At 47.0% G+C, this 21,531-nt stretch overlaps 1 long non-coding RNA gene across 1 annotated transcript in view; it reads left to right on the top strand.

Moving 5' to 3' along the window:
• LOC138292664 (uncharacterized) overlaps window positions 1–18,119 on the top strand; it is a 360,464-nt gene extending 342,345 nt beyond the window's left edge. Inside the window, exon 4 of the long non-coding RNA XR_011202754.1 lies at window positions 18,006–18,119. This is a non-coding gene — a long non-coding RNA (uncharacterized lncRNA). The remainder of the gene's footprint in view (window positions 1–18,005) is intronic.
• The last annotated feature ends 3,412 nt before the right edge of the window (window positions 18,120–21,531 follow it).

Genomic DNA, 21,531 nt, shown 5'->3' with positions numbered 1-21,531 from the left:
GGGCCAGTACTAGGACGTAATGGTTATGTCGGTTAAGTCTAGTTGCTTGCTTTGGTCATATGTGATTAGTGTGCCAATATTAAGGCTTGGAAATGGAATTGCCTGTATATGGTCTAGCAGTCCCAGACAGCATATATTGTGTGCCACAGCAGTATAGACTGAACACTAACGACCTGATTTAGATCTTGGTGGGAATACTGCCATCCCGCCGCGGTGGCAGTCCCATGTACTCTGTCAAGCTGACAGAGTTCCGACTGCCGTATTTAGATGCATTGCGGGTGAACCGCCTCCTGCCTCGATGGGGTGGTTTTCCTAGCTGCAGGGCTTGCAGGCTTCCCCCAATCATACTTAGATGTTACAGTTCTGCAGGCAGTGTTCTGCCAGTAGAATGCTGATGGGAGAGCTCGTCGCGGGAGCCAATGAACATTGTACAATGGCAGTGACTATGGAAAAGAAGCAAGTAACACACACACAATGTACTTTAACCATATGTGTCCACCTTCATAACACACTAAATACACACCATGATCCTTTGCTATTCCACAACAGCACAACATGTACAAACAGGAAACACACAAAGCCATACATCCTAAATACAACATACACAAGCTATTGACACTACTCCCACATATAACAGAACCATAACTACCAACTCAATTACACACTTCTACACAAATTCACTCACACAAAAGCAAAACTACATACATCAGAACAATGACCACAACAAAGCAACCACACTCACCTAAATGTTGCACACAGCAACACAACCAAACATGCAGAACAAACATCAGACCCACATGCAAGTGGCTCAAAGAGAGACACAACCACATCACCCAGACCAAGCTCTCTCTACCTCAACCAGCCAATCCACTCACACCCCTCCCAAGTAAACGCTTTGAGGTGCCGGATATGTGCCCAATAGATGCCCATTCTTGAGGCAGACACCCCTGGACTATAGGCAGGAGACAAGTGAAGGGCAACAGAGCCAGGGGAAATTATACCATCCAAACATTTTCACTGTCACATATGAGTTACATTGCAAAAATAATATACATGAGAGTAGGAGTATATGTCTGATGACCTGAGGCCCACTTTCACACAGTGTGTCCCACATTGTGTATTACAGTACAAGTCATTGTGTCATTGGAATTGAATTGTTGTTCTATTGATAAACATGTAATTACTCACATTCACAACTGGAAGTGCTCTATTTCACTTACCGGTCCCATTTCAAACTGCACACATGGACATAGTATAGTATTGTATTGTATTTAGTTTCAAATTATATTGTAGGCAGTATTGTTTTGTGTTATTTTAGTGTTGGGTTGTATTTCACATTCTTAGGGGTTATGGTATTATGTAGTGTATATTTGTAGTGTATGGTATCTTCCATCTCCTCTTGTGGCATTTAGATTCTTCCTCAGCTGTGACAGCATTCTGAGCTGGACTGTTGGAGGCGCTGATGCCTAGGATGGGGTTGGAGTTCCTTTTAACTTAAGAAGACATCTTGGAAAAAAATACCGAAGATAACTTCATTTGTGTGGACCTGTTTTCATCTATAACCACATTACCACACATAGGGGGTGATTCTGACCGCGGCGGACGGCGGTCGCCGCCCGCCACGCGGTTCCCGCCGAAAGACCGCGGCGGTCATTCTGGCTTTCCCACTGGGCTGGCGGGCGACCGCTGAAAGTCCGCCCGCCAGCCCAGCGGGAAACACCCTTCCCACGAGGACGCCGGCTCAGAATTGAGCCTGCGGTGTGGGAAGGTGCGACGGGTGCAGTTGCACCCGTTGCGAATTTCAGTGTCTGCTAGGCAGACACTGAAATTCTTTTTGGGGCCCTCTTACGGGGGCCCCTGCAGTGCCCATGCCATTGGCATGGGCACTGCAGGGGCCCCCAGGGGCCCTCGCGGCACCCCCTACCGCCATCCTGTTCCCGGCGGGAGAACCGCCAGGAACTGGATGGCGGTAGGGGGTGTCAGAATCCCCATGGCGGCGGAGCGCGCTCCGCCGCCATGGAGGATTCTCAAGGGCAGCGGAAAGTCGGCGGGACACCGCCGACTTTCCGTTTCTGGCCGCGGCTGAACCGCCGCGGTCAGAATGCCCAGCGGTGCACCGCCAGCCTGTTGGCGGTGCTACCGCCGACCTCCGCCATGGCGGTAATTACCGCCAGGGTCAGAATGACCCCCATAGTTTACAAATGTGATGTTCTTCTTATTTTGGTGCAAGCATTCATTTGGTAATGAATACTTAGACCAAAATAAAAATTGTGTTGTCATTAATTTATTTTATATACAGGTGTAGCTCCAATAATGTCTAACACAGATGATTTACAGATATTTGCATGTCACAAATTGTTTTTTAAAAAGTTATTGTAACATATATATTACTGCACTGGTTCTGTGCTAATGTTAAGTGACCAAACAATGTTCACTAGTGATATGGAATGCTGACCTTTAAGTCCCATGATGACAGGTTTGTGTTTCCTTCATGGTCCAGTGGCAGCAGCAACGGCAGGTGTTGTCCAGTTGAAAACAGAAGTGGAAATGGGAAAAAATTGGGTTTCAACCTCATTTCTCTTCCAATCCGCCAACTCAGGTATGGAGGTATCACTGCCACAGTTACCTTGGTGGGAAGGCACATCATAATTTGCTCGGCAGGAAAAGTGGCTATAGTCCTCAAGCCTTCCACTCTATCCAATTGCGCAGTTGACGTGGGTGGAGACTGCCAACATCTAAATATGGCAGGTGGACCACAAAGGAGGCGGGCAGGAAATGACGGAAAAGCAATGGTGGAACCGATTCCACCAAGATCTAAATCGGGCCGTACAACTCTCGAAAATTGGTGATATTAGCAACAAATCTCCCACAACACAGACTGATAAACTAATATATTGTACCACCCAATATCAAGAGAGTTATCCTCATCATCCATTTGTTTGGATAAAGGACTCACACTAACATTTCATGGCATGCTTTATCCACTGGTTCTGTCCATGAGCAGGACTGTATGTTACCTGATCGGGCTCACCATCAAGTGGGAGATCTTATATATTTATGATAGGGATCTAGCATGTGCTGAGGCAGTGTATTTGAAGTGCAAGCAGGACTGTTCACAGCTCCAACCCCGATCCTGCCAGAGTGGCCCATCCTGCCATGATCCTAGCTCCCTGTTGTGTAGTTGTCTGGGAGGAATACACAAAGGCCAACTGCCACTCACACCTATTCATGTGACCCAGGAACAGGCTGCAGGCACCAACTTGTTAAGACAGGAAAATGGCAACTTTCTAAAAGGGAGAAGTAGGCCTCACAGTAGAGAAAAAGATTTTCTGAGTTTTTCACTAGCAGAACATGTAAAGCTTTAAATAACATGTACACTGCTCTATGGGTTGTTAGGGCCCTTCTTAGGGGTGACATATGGATTAAAAAGGGAGTTTTGGGCTTTAGCAAAGGCTTATTTTGCCAATTCAAATTGGCAGTTTAAAACTGTCACTAGGCTGCATTGAGTGGCAAGTGGGTGACATAATAAGTGCTGCAGGCCCTCTAGTAGCATTTAACTTACAGGACCTGGGTACATATAGCACCACTTTACTAAGGACTTACAAGTAAATTAATTGTGCCAATAGGGTGTAAACCAAGTTTACCAAATTTTAGGGAGAGAGCACATGCACTTCAACACAAGTGATCAGAGCCCTAAAGGTAGCAAAAACAAATTCAGAAAAATAGGAGGGTGGAATGCAAAAATGTTAGGGTGACCCTGCAGAGGGGGCCAAGTCCAACAACCGGTATCTAAATCCCGATTAGTGAAACATGTGGTATTTTCCTGCATCGAATGGTACCATGTTCATTTATCCTCAGTTTCATTTTATCTCGAGGTCATCCTGATGTATCATAACTCACAGGAGCATTGCATTGTGTAAATTACATTCTCTGACTTGCATTTATTGTGTTGGTTAGTCTGCCAAGAAGTATGCAGTCCTACATTAATTGACTTGGTAAGTTTATTGAACTGACACAAATTGCATATACCAAGTGGTTAGTGTCCCTTTACTGTGGGAAAGTCCCATAAAGTGGGAAGTGCATCCAGCCCTGTGCCCCTGAAACTATGACTAGCTTCCATCACCCGGCAGTCACGCTATTGCTCGCTGAGGGGCATAAGCCTCCTCTACGATGGGCGAGGGCACAAGTCAGGTGCCTGCTAAACAGCAGATCAAAGCCACGGGGCACCTTTGGCAGTCGCACAGAATATTCAGTCCACTGGTGGTTTGTTGGGGGGAAGGGTCGTTAGGCGAACAAGAAAAAGTCAAGTAGGGCAAGGTGACACAGATTTCTCAGTCACATGAAGATTTTCGTACTTACACCACTTTTCTGTTACCCTGTTTTTCAATCTGCACACATATATATATGGCCTCAGCTTTTAGACAATTAGTGGGGCTCCTTCCATATTTCCGTTTCTATGGAATTTCACAACAAAATAAAGTAAGAAAACTATGGCTCATATTTACAAGAAGTGACGCAGTAGTGCACTAGCACAGTTGTGTGTCAAAAGTTTTATTGCTGCACTTCGTAATTTCTTAGCACCATATTTACAAAAAGACGCACCAAGGCACAAAGAAAAGCTAGCACCCAAAAAATTATGCTAGACTTTGTGACATTTCGCAAAAGTAAATGATGCTAACGCTGAAAAAGTAGTGCTAACCTGACTAGCGGCATGTTTTTTGACGCTAGTCGTGCTAGGGCCATCTTGGGCTTACAAGCGTAAAACAAAGCCCACAAAAAAGCTAAACAAGCCACGAGGTGCCACAATGGAGAAGTTAGGACAATAGAGACCCCTGAGGGACTCCAGTGCCTCCAGTACCAGCCAGGATCAACAGACGGACACCCAGGAGAAGGGGAAAAGGAAGAGGAAGTGAAGGTTCAGTGAGGAGGTGAACACCATCTTGATCACAGAGGTGACGGAGCACCAACATCAGCTCTTTGTCACCTCTAAGTTGCCATTAGGTAGGAAGGAGACCATATGGCAGTCCATAGTTGATAAAGTCAACAGTGTGGCAGAGGTCAAAAGTACGGTCACCAATTGCAAAAAAGCACAGGCTCGATTGCAAGCGCAGAACAAAAGAGAAACTGGCCAGGAATTGAACGGCAGCCCTACAGACTGGAAGTGGAAGTCCCACAAGCCAGGAGCAGGTGGATGAGCTTGAGGAGATGGTGGCAGTGGTCATCCCGGAGAAGTCGGAGGCAGGAGTCCAGGGAGACGACAGTGCAGTGCATGATGACCAATAACAATCGCAGGGTAAGTTGCAATGTGGGACAGTGTTGTAGCTAACAAAAGGCATAAGGGGAGGCACATAGTAGTCACTCTATGCATGCTAAAGTGTTGCATGGGGTTACAATAATCACCACAAGAGGTGTTTGCATCTTACTATGGGAGGTGCAGGATAAGGAACACATGACTGGAAGTGACAAAGTGGATGCATGTGGACAGTACTCCCCCTTGCATCACTCTTACAACAGATGTGGGCTGGCAAAGGAATCTGACACATACCCAAAAATGTACATCAGGCAATGCAACTGATTCCGTAGGCTTCATGGGTGTTGTGTGGGAACACCCCAAGCAACACCTATGGCATACAACTGTCACGCAGTGTAATGCATGAAAGGGGTCCATAAGCAGAAGCCAATGAAAAGCCATGCAAAGTGGGTTTGACCAGACTGGGAAATGGAGACTGGCAGAATGTGCCAATGGAGCATTGAACAAAATATGGCCCTCTGGTTGCACATTGTGCTGCTAGGGGCCCATAAATGAGGGCACCAGTAGGGAGAATCTGTTGACTCATGTGAACAGCTACTACAGCCCAACATTGACATGTCCCTACTTCATTGCAGAGGATGATGTTATACCTCCTGCCAAGCTGCCAGTCCTGGAATTCGCTGATCATGGCAATGACAGCTCAACACCATCAATCCTGACACTCTCCAGCAGATCCTGGGTGTCATCCAGACACTATTTCCGGTCGCAGGGAGGATACACAGCATTGCTGGGTCACCAGATGACCAACACAACAGACAGCACACACCACCTGCCAGCTCACCCAGAGCCCTGAACTCCCAGGACCCTGACATAATTTTTCAGCAAACAGCAGTAGGAGTCAAGAGGAAGCCGACATAGCAGGTGTGGTTGGGTCTGGAGATCATAGCGGGCAGCCTAGCAGCAGTCCTTAGGTCCCTCAGTCTGAATAAGGACAACTCTGCCTCCGTCAGAGTCACCTACTCTCTGCTTTGTGGACTTCAGCAGTCCCTGGCCTTCATCGCTGGTGTCATGAGGCAGAAGTATGAACAAATGCCATGCCAAAGTGGCACCAGCGAGGTTGCCAACAGGCTGGAGGCTATATAAACTGTCCTGGAGTCCATGGAGCAGAAGTAGGACTCCCTCATTAGCAACTTCGCTGCCTACCACCGTGACGTTGCTGATGTGTTGAGAAACTAGCAGTACCTCCTTGCTGTAGAGATGCCTTTCATATTTCCATAGATGATAGCTGCCTGGATCTTGGAATCCACATCTTCAGTCCCTGATGTGTGTGTGCCTCCTTCACTTCAACACCAGCAACACCCCTGGCACAGGAGGCACCGCACACATCTGAGGATGAAGATGCAGAAGGAACATCTTTCACAAGCAAAACCACCTGGTAGCTTGAGTCTGTGGCACATGGACAGTTTTGCTCTGTGCTTAACACCATGCTGGTGTTGCAAAACCTAGCACTTTCCCACTGTTGACCTATCACAGATGTGGACTGTCAGTGTGGCCAGTCGTATCTAATGACAATGTAATCACCTCTTCATTGATGCACTCCTCTCCTGTACACTTCTCATGGCCTGTCCCCCCCTTGGAATCAGTCTGCCCATTCAAAGGCTTAGGGTCACAGTTGGGGTCATTCTCCTGTGCTATGTACAATCTGACAATTACAACTATTGTACATGTAAATAAATTCACTAAATACATAATTTGTGTTGAATCTGTGTCTGAGGCAGTATCTGTTTGATCTATATGTATTGTGTGAAGGCAATACATTGAGGGTCCAATGTAGATAGCAATAGGGGCAGCACGGTGCTGCATGCAAGTTAGCTGTACTGAGCTGTGTCTACACAAAAAATGCAGAGTGTCTCATATGTCAAAGAATACTGCACACCCAGGTGTATTTTCTACCGCTGGTGCTGTATCTGCTGCCTAGTTTTTATGAAGGCACCCTTGCACCATAGTGCGAGGGTGACTATGTTGCAGGGAATGGTTATTTATGTGCAGGAAGGCGTCCCTCCCTTCACATAAATAACCAATAATGGTTCTTTGCTCTGTCTATGTGTGCTGAAGAATGCAGCACACATAGAAAAGGCTAGATTTTGGTGAAACAATAGTATTACTCCCCATTGTGCCACGCCATCCCCACCCCTGGTGTGGTATCAGTGTTTTGGCACTGCCTCAGGTGTACATTTCATTGAGGAAGTGCTAAAACCCATTGCACATATCTCTGCGGCATATATCTGAGTTGGGGAGGGACACATTCCAAATGTGGCTCCTAGCCACCAGATTTGTTTCTTGCCACATTCTAAACATGGGAAAGGGCACAGAGCCACTGGAGCGTCACGAAAAGTGATGCTCTGGTGGTGCTAGGGGCTTCTCAATATAACCCTGAGTACCCGCCCATGGGATATGTGTGTGGATTAGTGACAGGCACAAAACCACACACACTGACTGCAACACAACTGAGGTGACTAAAAGCTTAACTTATTCCTAAAACTAACTTTTCTTATCTGAACTAATCCTAGACATCAGACGCGACTTGATTAACATCAACTCCCCACCCCCCTAACAATACATCCATAGACAAGGACATGTACTACAGCACATTAACCATCATCTCCATATTGCACTTGTCCACAGTATCAAGGCTAGCTAATGTTGCATAATACCATTTTACCATCTCAGAACATCTTCAAAGGCCCATGTCACCATTGACCAAGGTCATCATACACATCATACCAATCATCATATTGGATTGCTCATCAATGTCACTCATGCTTGCGCCATTGACCTCAGATCCGCATGTACCAATATCTTCTGAGCCAGGACTGCCAGTAAAAACTAGTTTCATAACAGTTTGTGCCTGAGATGACAAGGACAGATGTCTGAAGACATTGCCAGATGGAAAATGGATGTGACAGGTATCATATGTTGAAATGGTGGGTGGAGCAGTCATCCATGTGCGCATTATACTTTTCTCATGGCCACATAGGTCAGTACCTGGTGAGTTGTGCCATGACATTATGCATAGTCCCAGAGTCAATTGATGTGTGCCACTATGCTGCCCATTTCCTTTATGTGTGTCCAGAAATCTGGTCAGCATGTTGCTCACCACCACACAGCACCACCATCACATATGTGGGTGCATGCATGCCCTACACCTTATCTGCACAGGGATTTGTGAACATCAATGGCTAATGCTGTACATTGTGTGAAGCTGTTTCATCACATTATGGACATTATCCAGACCACCACTATCTGATGATGTACTGAGCGATGGTATGTCGAAGTATGGGACAGTACATCACAATGGTGGTTCAACTTTGGCATTTGAGAGGGGTGGTATGTTGCCCACTGTCCTGCAAATCTTAGGGAACACGTCACATGGCCATTAATCCTACAAATACCTCAGTTACTGTGTGCTACATGTGGCACACAGGGCAATAACATGTTTAAGGTACAACTTCTTGCCAACCTGCATACATGTGTAGGAACCTGAACTTCTGGCACATGTCCTTACTGTCATCACTGTGTTTGGACTCATATACCATGTCCAACATTCACAAGGGTCTTGTGCCACATGTTGCCACCAGTGCATTGGTTACATGGGATGCACATCCTACACACAACTGCAAGTGTACAGTCCATAACCATGTATGGCATACGATGTCCGTAGTGGCATACATGCACTTGTTACATGGCATTGGACGCAACATACCACATCAACTATCATATTTAAAACATACATTACACATACAGATTGACACTCACTGGTAGCATCGAGGTCTGCAAAACTGGCCACCTCTCCAGTGATGTATGGCTGGGGTCCACCTTCTAGAAATAACATAAGACATAGCACTGTGAATGTAGAGCAGTGAACACTATGGACAGCTAGTGGACATTACACATGATTTGCTAATGCACATAGGAGACTTAGGTTGGTGAATGCTCAAATATGCCATTTGACATGTCTTTGTGACATGCATTGGTAGGGCAAACATATCTACTGGAACCATAAATACATGTCATAGTTACAGTGTTCATATTTTGCAGATGACTTCTTACTACAACATTTCTCTGGCATAGCTAATTGTAATGGCACTGTGGACATACATGGGTCGCAGGACACACTCAGCAACATTACTCATCACATGTACATGACATATGCAACATACAACATTAGAGAGGCCCTTAGTGGACATGTAAGTTCTTCCTGGTAACAATCGACCCTTCAAACATGACACATTTGTGTTGGGATTGGTGCACATGAAACTGTTTTTGCCAATACACAGGGGAGAAGGGCAGGAATATGGCATTAGTCTTAGTAATGGTGCATTACTGCTCTGGTCATGGATGCTGTTTTGCACAAACACAATACTCACCACGCTGCCATTGGTCAGTACTTTCTAAAGGAGGGCCTATGTCCCACCAACATGCACTTGCAATTGCATAAGAGGAATCCGCCACATAGATTGTGTACTCACCCACAGTTTTGCCTATCTTGTTTCCCAGGTAGTCCAAGAGGTCCCTTTCCTGTGTGATGACGTCTGCCCAGTGATGCTTCATTTGCTGTGCAGTGCACTCCCCTTTGTATATCCTGGTCATGTTGGATAGGACCTTGCCCCACCACAGCTTGCGTACTTCCGTGCCATACCCTTGGATCACTCGCCCCCTTCCCCCATGACCACTATATTTGGGAGGAAATGAGTTACCAGCCAGATGAACCCTCCTATTTCCTCTGGATTGAGGTGATGGGCCCTTCCCTTCCCAGACATGACAAAACCCCAACCCACGCCACTCTCCCAAACAAAGAAATACCCCAAACAACCCCCAACTAACCCAACTTCCAGAACTACCCCAAATACAGACACCCCACAATACATTGACAAAACAATACAGTACACAATGATACAGGACAAAATGGACACAAGGGACACTACAGCAACAGGAGACAGCACAAAAAACCAATCCACCGGCCCTCCAAACCTTAGATCCAAATACACACAACCTCACTCCAAGACAGACAAAAAGACTGTGACTGTAAAACTAACTTTTTAGTTCCTGGTGTGAAGCATGGTAGCTCTATTACCTCACTTAGTGTGGTGATGCCGCACCTTTTTTGCAATGCTTCATTTTTCTGATGCTATGGACTAATGCATTGTTTTCTTAGGTCAATTGACAACGCAACATGAGGATGTTCATATGTGTTGCATGGTATGCGTCATTTTTGGCAGATGCAATGCTTTAAAAAACATGCATTGGGATAATGTGTTGTTTCTTCACACAATGTAATAGATGTGAAGATGTATGTTGTCATATGTAACACATGTACACATTTTCACAGAGATGTGGATTGTTGTCTTGTCTGTCAATGTTTGTGTTGCACATACTTCTCCCTTGAAATGTGTCCAATGAATGCATTGTGTGTATGCTTGTGTGATGGTACATGCTTTACAAGCATCAGACAATATATTGGCCTAATTTCATATACTTCATGGAAACTTCAGAGAATTGCCTCATGGGCAAACTATGTGCTGGCACCTAAATGCATTGCTTACTTTACCCTCAGGGATGCCATGAACTAGCCATGGAATGTGGTCCGTGCACCAACATGTAGGAATGTGCACATGTCAAACAATATGTGCTGCATCCCAAGGTGCAGAGAGCAGGCTGTCACACAAAGATGGCGTTTGGTGTGTTACAATGTGTGTTGCAGGGAAGTGCTGTGATACTTTTTTATTTATTTATCTTTATTAAGACCAACAACAAACATACAAATCCTTAAGGTTATCAGTGTGCTCAACCAGTACAATACAAACATAAGGAGCAGTAAGGTCCAATACCCAAAGGACATAAAATTCAGCACAGAGGCAAATAGTCTCCATTAACCACAATAGCATCCAATTCGCATCCATAGGACCGCCGAGCAGTCAATACTTGTGAGCTAAAACGACCTGCACATAGAATTGACAGGAAACAGAGAGGAAGAATAGTGCAGACCAAAAGCGATAAAAGAGTAGAGAGAAACAGGGCAGCCGTCTGGACGTATATATAAATACAACCAGTAATACAGTAGCATACAGTAAAATATATGGGGAGCATGAAGACAGCGCAATCGCTTGGGGTGCAATTACTGTACATTGGTCAAAAAGCAGGTCTCCAAAAAGGAGTGCAGGCGGCCCCAAATATCCTGTGGTCCGGATCCCTCCGGCATGAGGTCCCAGTATATCTGTACCTGGTCCGGGCAATACGAGGCATCACTTAACCACTCAGCACAGCGGGGAATCCAACGTCTCCCCCAACACATTGAAACTCTGCGCTTAGCCAACAGGAGTAGCAGTCCTATCAAGCGTCTATGTGCAACCGGGAGGTCCTCAACGTAACCCAGAAGGGCAAGCTTAGGGCAGCGCAACAGCTGGGCCTCAGTCATCTCCTCAATCGCACGCAACACCTCCGCCCAATACACGCCCAGCGCCGGGCAGCTCCACGCAGATGCAAAAATTCTGCATCAGGGGCCCTACATCTCACACAATGTGCTTCAGCCCGAAGGCCCATATCCTTCAGCATACAAGGGGTATAATATAAGCGATGTAAAAAATTGAAATGTATAAGGTGCAATCTGTAATTAGGGGACAGCGCTCGCATATGCACACAGCAGCGTCGCCATTCTTCACCAGAAATGGTTTCCCCTAAATACATCTCCCATAGGGCTTTAGCTTTAGCTTCTGTTCCCTCCATCTCACGCTGCATACAGACATATAGCCTAGTAATAAGCCTACGTGGGCATTGCGCATGATACAGAAACTCCAGCGCCCCGCATTCCCCAGGTACTTCAGGAAAGCAAGGATAACGCGCATGTAGCATAGCACGAATCCTAAGGAAATATAGTCAGTGCAGTGCAATATTGGGTACACTGCCAAGCGCGGTCTCCAAGGATAAAAATCTCCCATCCGGAAACCAAGATCCCAAGATAGACAAACCAGCCTAATGAAGGAACTCACAAACACGAACATCCTTCGACATCTGTATATTGCCCATGTCCAGTACCGGCACTGAGGGGGCAAAGGCTACTCCCACAGCCGCGCGTCACAGGAGTGCCGTCCATGCACCGGCCGCGCATGCCACTGTGTCAACCCCCGCTGTCTGGGCCTAGGCCCTCCCACCAGCACTCTTGACAGTCTATCCAGCCACACAGCATCACTTTCAGGCACCAAGTGGGGTAAGTATCTGATAGGGTGTATCCACAAATGTGTAAAGTGAGCCTGAGCACAATGGTAGTATAGTACCAGTTCTGAGGCTGCCAACCAACCCCACTCAAACGGAAGTGTCAGTTTTTCCCAGGATATTCTGGGGTGTCGACCGGCCCAGGCCACAGTTACTAGAGCAGATTTAAGCTGTTTAAAAAAACTAGCAGTTAGAACCAGAGGTATGTTGATAAAGAGATATAAGAAACTGGGCAATACAACCATCTTCGCTATAGCAATGCGACCCGCCAGCGAAAGCAGCAGAGAGCGCCACCTCTCAATCTTCTCCTCCAACCACATAATGGCCCGACCATAGTTAGCCGACCAGAGTGTGTCCGTGTCCCTGCTCTGCCATATACCCAGATATCTTACAGGCCCCTCAGTCCAACAGAGGGGGTATTGAGAGGTGAACTGCAACATAGCTGCAGATAAGGACATCACTACCGATTTGGACCAATTAATGGTGATCCCAGATATCCGCCCTAATTCAACTATCTCATCAAGCAAAGCATCTAAATGAAGCCATGGATCACGAACATACAGAGCGACATCATCCGCTTACATGGATATTAACACTGGATGCTGCTGAAAGGCCAAGCCCCTGTGATTATGATGTTGGTGGAAGCGGGCCACAAGTGGCTCCATCGCTACAGCAAAAGGCAGCAGAGAGAGTGGGCACCCCTGACAAATTCCTCTAGCTATCGGAAAAGGATCAGATATGGTGCCATTAACTCTCAGCTGTGCGAGTGGCTGCGTATATAGCAGGCGAATCAGCTGTATAAATTTTGAGCTCAGCCCCACCCAAGCCAGCAGTGCAAACATATAATGCCATGCCAAAAAGTCAAAGGCCTTAGTAACGTCCAGAAACACCGCCGCTGCACACTCATCAGGGTCAATCATACAGGAGATCGCAAAATATGTTCGGAGGCTATATAAGGTAGATCGGCAGACCATGCTGTTTAGAAAGGCAAACCACCCGGATCACCACCTTAAAGGCCTCCCACACTATACCGGCAGAGGCCACCGACCTCGGGTTCTCTGCAAAGTAGTGTACAATAGCGTTACGGCCCTCCTCTTTAAATACGCCCCAGGAGGCAGCTTCCACATAAAGGCGCAACCCGGGCCACCCGGAACAGTCAATTCCAACAGGACTGGAGAGTGATGTGACAGAGAGCGGGCCATATGTGCTATAGAGCGCACCCAGAGCATCACGACCCTAGTGCCGATCCAGCAGTCTAAACCCGACCAAGTGCTGTGCACATAATTAACTCAAGTGCCCTCCCTATCAGTACCATGTTTTTCTCTTCATAAATCCACCATGGCTCCATCCTTCATGACCCGGGACAGCGCCCGGACAGCCGCCACATGCTGTGGTTGGGCCCGGCTCTCGCGATCCCCCTCATAATCCAGCACCATGTTGAAATCACCCCCCCCCACAGCAAGGACCCAGGACCTAACAAATCAATTAATCTCCCCACTTTTCCAAAGAATTCAGGATCATTAGAATTTGGGCCATATAGCGATACCTGTCTACACGGCCTGTCCATCAATGTTCCCCGCAGCATGACATAGCGACCATTTGGATCTACAAGCACCTTCTCAGTGCGCCACTGCAGCCCCTTCCAGATTAAAATCGCCACACCACGCGCGTAACACGAGTACATCGCAGCATGCCATTCGCCAATCCAACCAGCCTTCAGCTGATGCTTGGTGGCATCCACCAGATGGGTCTCCTGTAGCATGCAAACATCCACCGCATGTCACTGAACATACGCAGGCTACTTGTTCCCGAAGAGGGTCACATGAGCCCTAGCTGAAGGGGCCAGTTAATCATTATCACTCAGAGAACTTCCATCGTCATCAACAGAACGCAGGCTGTCGGACTGCTTCCTCCTGGGGACAGATTTAGCATACTTCGCAGCCAGTTTCGGATCCATAAAAAAATGCAACTTGCGGGCAGCCTGAACCACAGGAGCATATTCAGGGAAAAAATTCAGCTCCGCGTTGTTATATACCACTGGCCAGCGCTCCATAGCTAGGCTCAATATAGTATCTCCGTCGTTAAGTAACCGTACAATAATGGGGCGTGAGGGAGCCCCCGGCGGAGGCCGCGGCCCCAGAGATCTGTGGGCCCTCTCCACCACCCACACCTGAGAAAGCTCCCCAGGAAAAAACGCAGATAACATAGTCTCAACAAAGTCCTCCATACGCCTCATACCTGTCGACTCCGGGAGGCCTAGAATGCGGACATTATTTCGGCGAGACCGAGCTTCCAGGTCCTCATTTTTATTCCTCATGATTTCCAACACACGTTCCATGTGCAGCAGCTTTTCCCCGTCTCCGTGACGTTCATCCTCCAGATCCGAGGTGCGGGACTCCAACTGCTCAAAGAGTGTGTCATGACCATCCACCCTTTCCTTTAAGCGATCCATCTGTTCGGTGAGATGGTCTAGCTTGGCATCAATACTAGCCAGGCTATGCTTAAGATCGACAAACATAGCCTTCACGGATGCCGCAGGCGGCTCCTCCACCTGCAGCAAATCATCAGCCATCCGCTAGATGAGCCACCTTTCTTTCGCCCACTCTCAAAAGTTAACTTAGTCTGCTTCTGATCAGCCTTCCCCATGCCTCCCACAGGCAGGCAGGCCGGCGGTGCACACCCATGCACACGCCTACCCGCGAAGCGCACCAGCAGACGTCCGGCCGGCAGTGGGGCCCCCCGAAGACAAGCCCTCCGAGGAAACCACCACCTGGCCGGCAGCTCACCCCGTAACAAGGCAGGAGGGGGCAGAGAGGATTCAAGTGTCAAGGCCAAACCTGCAGGAGGAGCCACACAACTACTGACTCAAAAACCAGCCAGAGGGACCCAAACCCAGCAAGGCCGCCAAGCACAGGGCCACTCAAAAATGAAGTCGCCGCCAATGATCTATGCGCCCGGCAGGAACAGAGTCTCAGCAAAAAATGGCGGATCCTCGACAGTGAGACTGCGCACCATTTAAAACGCACCAATGGAGGCACGCAAGAGGCTACTCAGCCAAAGGCCTCATCAAACCAAGCTGGCAATCCGTCGCACCAAAAAAGGGCCTCTATTCAGGGGGCCAGGTGGACTTGCGCATCTGCAGGGGCCTGTGGCCCGACCCAGCTGGCGACCGGGCCCCTCCTAGACAGAGGGCAGCACGTCAGACCGGCCCGCCGCCGGCCCCACCAACAGCCCGGGCCCGCCGGCACCAAAAACAACCTGATTGGCAGGGCCTGGGGCCGCCAGCAGCAGAGGGGTTCCCCTCCCCCTGCCCCAGCGACCGCCGGCGCACCCATGGTGGCCCGCAGTCTGATATGGCCACGGAGAGGGCCCCGCAGAGGCTTTAGCACAGCACTCACCTCGCAAAGCCGCAAGGGCAGCCCCCAGACCAAGAGGTCAATTGTGGGGGCAGGAAGGATTAGGCCCAGCGAGAGAAGCTGCTCCCCGCGGCGCCCGCCCCGGCAGTCCATGGCCCGACGCGGAAGGAAATTGTGTCCAAGGCACTCACGTCTCACGTGACCACGCCGGCCCCGCCTCCAGGCCTGGCGGCGGCGGCACGGAGCCGACAGCTTCCGCCCCGCCGCTGGCACAGATGAGGAAGAAGGGCGAGGCACTGCAAAAACAGGAAAAATGCAGCAAGTAGGTCCCCCGCCGAGCAGAGCCTCACACTGTGGCAGCCATCTTGCTGATCGGCCAAGCCACGCCCCCAAGAGCTGTGCTACTTAAGGTCTCATTTACAAACCACTAGCGAGAGATGAGCTTCACTATTTCCCACTTTCATTTCCCACCATGTCTTCCCATGTGTACAATATGTGTACTGTGAGTGTACAGATGTGAGGGTACATGCATTATTGGAATCACACTATGCAGAGGTCACATTTGGTAATTTTGTGTAGCCACACAGCTTGGGATAGGTGGCCCATGTGCACAACATGTTTATGCACATGATACCCTTGCTAAGTGTATATCCAGGGATGCTGAAGACTTTACCTGGAATGTAGGCAGATTACCAACCCCTATGGCAGTGCATTAGTGTGACAATTTGATGTATGTCCTAAGGAGCATACATCAGGCTATCACATAACATGGATAACTTAGAGTTCCCTGTGCAGGCAATTGTTGGGATGTGGTGGACACACATTTGTCATGGATGTGTTCATTTACATGACATGCATGTGAGTGGTATGTGTTCTTCATGTGTGATATTTTCAGCCTATAACAGTGGCCTGTTCTGGGATATGACTTTAACAACCCTTCAAATCCATTCATGGGTCATATCACTCCTTCAGAGCAACATTTTTGCTCATGTCTGTGAACAACATGTTACCACTATTGATACATCTCTATTTTATGTTAGTGTTAAGAGGTTGTTTCGCCAAACACCAGGCCCTATGATGCATATGTGCATTTGCCCAAATTCAAAGTTGCAGACTACACAAAGCCAGGGGCACCTAGGGTGTACGTTGAGTTAGCATTTTGTGACAATCTTCCTCGCACATACACTTTGACTGTACAATTCTGCACCAAGTAGTTTTGCTCAGACTTCTTCTTTTACCACACAGTCTGTATGGCAGGGCTGCCATCAGACAAGGATGGTAGGCTTCACATCAGTACACAGTCACATGGAGGAATCCAACTGTACAAATGAATCCCATGCCTTATTATGTACTCAGACTTACCTATTCTTAATGTCAGCCTTCACTATTATCTGCTAGGGACTTACCGGATTTTAAGTTCATCTTTGCCATGTTATCTACTAGGGACTTACAAGTTCTTAATGTCAACCTTGCTCTAAAATCTACTAGGGACTTAAATGTTCTTTAGGTCAGCTTTGCCTTATTATGTGCTAGGGACTTACAGGTTCTTAATGTCAGCCTTGCCCTATTATCTACTCGGGACTTACAGGTTCTTAATGTCAGCCTTGCCCTAATATCTACTAGGGACTTACAGGTTCTTTATGTTGGTCTTGCCTTATTATGTACATGGGACTTACATGAGACTGTGTTTTGGGATGCTATTTCTTCCTTTTAGGCATTGTTACTCCATTGAGAGGAACTATGACAGGGACATGTCTACAGACCTAGGGTACAGAAAGTGTCAGTTTCCACATGCATCACTCATCCTTGTTTGTGCTGGCCAAGCACACAGGGGGACTTGCTGACAGTGTGACTGGGATGTTCATTGGCCTACACAATATGTGTGCTTATGTGTCTGGCCTTACATGGTTTCAATGTTGTTTTTTTAAGTGAGTGTTTGACATTGTGTATTCATTCACACATGTTGTAGCCAGGTTGTGTACTGTGGGTTTCGGGTGCCATGTTGCTGGCAGTGTTTGGGCAATTTGTACTTGCTCCTCATCTTCCTCATCATCATTGCCTAGTCCATAATGCACTTAATAGAATTTGGTCCATGTGACATTTGTAAATGGACATTTGCTCTTCTACAGGCCAAGCCCTATTGCTGTATCATGAAGGATGAGTGACTGACACACACATCTTCAGACTCCAGTCACAGCAGTTGTGTAGTCTGTGAGTCACCTCCACAAGGTGGCTGGGCCAGGTAAGTAGACAAGTATCTCAGCTGTCCTTCAACATGTGTGTGTTTGACATGGGCACTCACACGCAGCTGCAGCCAACATCCTTTGTCAGATGCACAATATGTATAGGTGGATTGAGTGATTTGTTCTGACAGCTATGAGTACAACATGCATATGTTAACATGTCTGTGTCTCGATTGCTGCATGCAGTTTGGCAAGGTTTTGAGACATGCTATGTCATTGTTTGGGCTACATGCAAGATGACAACTGAAATGAGTGTGACAAGCCTAGACATGCAGATGCAGTGTCCTCTGTAGTTCACTCACAATATGTCATATATGTGTGTGCCACTGAGCGATATGTTGTAAGTTATCACCTGTGATTGTGACATTCAGACAAGGAGTTGTCACATTGCTGACACTGACCTACTGTTGTAGGTACATACTACTCTTCCACTACCAAGGCCATACATATGTACAACTTTCATCACATGGATTCACAATGGGTCTGCTGTCAAATGTCAACCAGACAGACTTGTGTGATATGTGTGTTGAGATGTAAAATGTGTGTTAAACTGGCAAAGCAAACATTACACCCTCACATTCATAAACCAGTGCATTTTGTGTAGCTTTTTGTACTTCCTGATTTCCAACTGTTGTGGCTTAGTCATGCTTTCTGAGATGTGGGTGAGTTGTTGATGCATTCGTATCTAACAAATGCTCCAAGACAAATGTGTGGTTTATTTAGATATTGGTGCAGTGTTGAATCGGGTACAATGTTTAAGCAAAGAAGTTTTGCACAATATTTGTCCATCTGCGTGCCCCCACAGCAGTATTTTGTGCATCTCCCTCCTGAGGTGGACCGTCATTGTCCTCATCCTCCTCCCTGGGGTCTTCCACCAGTTCGTCCCAGGGAACATTGGTCCTAACACAAATGCTATGCAATATTGCACAAACTAGTATGATTGTCCACACAAAGTGTGGTGCATATAACAGTCTCCCCCTGATAAATCAAGGCATCTGAACAGGGACTTAAGAATGCCAAATGTCCTCTCAACCACATTCCTTGTTCTTCTGTGTGTCTCACAGTATGCCTTCTCAGCCTCAGTGTGTGGGTTCCCAATAAGTGTCATCTCCCACGGCTGGATGCTGCATCCTTGGTCCGCTGCAATGGGGGAAGAGAGACAGAGTCAGACTTGCCCTTGTGTTTCCTTCCCAACTGCCCTTGCACAGTGTTTGTCAATGACGTAGAGACTCTTACTAGTACCTTGGTTTGTATGGGTTCCTGTTTACATACATGATTGTATTGGTGTGTTGTAGTGCACCTTCCAGTTAGGGGTACAGCCTCAGGGGCATGGTGATTGTGTGATTTTTGTGGCATGGTGCTTCACCCATGCAGGATGTGTGTGATGTTGCAGATTAGTTTACATTCCCCCTGTCACATATGACTGGCCAATATGCAATGTTGTGTGAGTTTAAACCTAGTTTGTAGGGTGTGTGCCATGAAACAGGTGTTGTGTGTTGCATGTGAATTCTCCCCGTGTACATGATACACCTCCCTTGCACACAGACCTGTTATCCATATTTCCTGGCTGCAATGAGTGTTGCTATGGGCGTTACTTTTGACGCTGTCCCAGATTTACAAGTCATTGTTAATCTGAGACAGCACCAAAAACTAACGCCACCCCACGTGTGGCATTAGCATGGCGCAATGAGGAGAAATACTTTCATTTCTCCTTGTTTTTGCTTTTTCATGTTTGCTGCATTCTGAAGCACACATAGATAGAGCAAAGGCCATGAATGATTGTTTATGTGCAAGGTGTCCCTTCCTGCACATAAACAATCATTCAATAATGACGATTTTCTACTTCTATTTGTGCTGCATTTTGCAGCACACATAGAAGTGCTAGATCACCATTGTACATTGCTTATGTGCAGGAAGGGGCACCTTCCTGCACCTAAACAATCATTCCCTTCAAAGAAGACACCGTTTCGCTTCGAGGATGCCAGCGTTGGCAGCTAAATTTAGTGCCAGTGCTAGGGGAAACACAGGGGTGTGCTGTATTTTTGGAAATACGGTGCATCCCTGTGTTTCATAACTGACTAGTGCAGTGCTGCCAATATTGGTGCAGCGCTGCACCAGTTCCTTCTAAATCTGGCCCTAAGTAATGTGTGTGTCCAGGTGGCCTTGAGACACAAAAAGTGGCTTTACACCACCTCGTAATTGCGGTACGGGCATTGCTCTACCCAAGCAGCATTAAAAGTGACAGTCCGGTGGTTCTAGGGGCTTGTACATGTGGCCTTATGTGAGGGTGATGTCCATTGGATGCAGAGTGATGCATGTTGCATATGAGCAAAGGGAGGCCCATAGGTCATCATGGGAGCATCAGTTTTATGCCTGCCCTGAGCAGGCGTTAAAAATGACGGAAAAAATGTTGCAGTGAAATCTTGTACATTTCACTGCACCATTTTTTTGGGGCTCCCTGTGTGGGAACGCCCCCCTTGCGTACTTCATACATGCCTCAGGCATAATGTGGCGCAAGGGGTTACAAAGTGGTGCAATGCATGCATTGCGCCAAAATATGGAGCACAGTGGGAGCCTCCTTGACGCCTTCTTAGCTTAAAAAAATGACACTAGGGCAGTCCAAGGAGGTGCAACAGGCTTGTAAATATGCCCCAATAAGTTTCACTGTTTTAATTAGCTCTTAAAAACGGAAACATGGAAAACAGATTTCAGATTTTCTTTTGCTCTTCGTGCTGTCAATTGTGTATGCTAGGGCAATGTCTATTCACACATGGGGAGTTAAAAAGCTACCAGTTGGGAATACACTTGCACTGCAGTACTAATCTTTTTAAACAGTTATATTGTTGTATGGCTACTTCTAGCCCTAAAACACTAATCGGATTCAAGTACAGTTAAATATATGTGAAAGATGTCATCTGCAGAGTTATGTTTTTTCGTGAAATGGAAATCAAATACAGCTAAATACTGCAAGTGAATGATATTGATAAATGCCGACAGAAAAATAAAAAAATACATTAACATCGGGAGCCCTGCGTAAAAGGTGCTTGTTGAATATGTACAATTATAACCTGTGTACAAATAAACACACACCGGGCATAAATGAGAGTGTGCAAATGACATACAATTATGTGAAATACAAATCTGGTATTTAGCGCTACATTTCAGCTCGAACTGCATTTTCGTGTCCATTTTTAAGTGAGGGTGCATTTTAGGCTAAAAATATAGCGCAAAAAACACAGGTACTGCGAAAGAGAGCCAGTTATTTTCTGATTGTTTGCATTCATCCCACACTTCTACGCTACAATTTTGTTGCGAACGGTGGCGAAGTTACACAACATGGCATAATTTCAAGACGTTTGCATAACAGATGTAACGCAAAATTCCGACAAGTATGCACATTATGGAGGCATGA

The sequence above is a fragment of the Pleurodeles waltl genome, chromosome 4_2, assembly GCF_031143425.1.
Source record: "Pleurodeles waltl isolate 20211129_DDA chromosome 4_2, aPleWal1.hap1.20221129, whole genome shotgun sequence".
NCBI lineage: Eukaryota > Metazoa > Chordata > Amphibia > Caudata > Salamandridae > Pleurodeles > Pleurodeles waltl.
The sequence above is the reverse complement of the archived record's forward strand: the minus strand, read 5'-3'. Positions and strand labels throughout refer to the sequence as shown.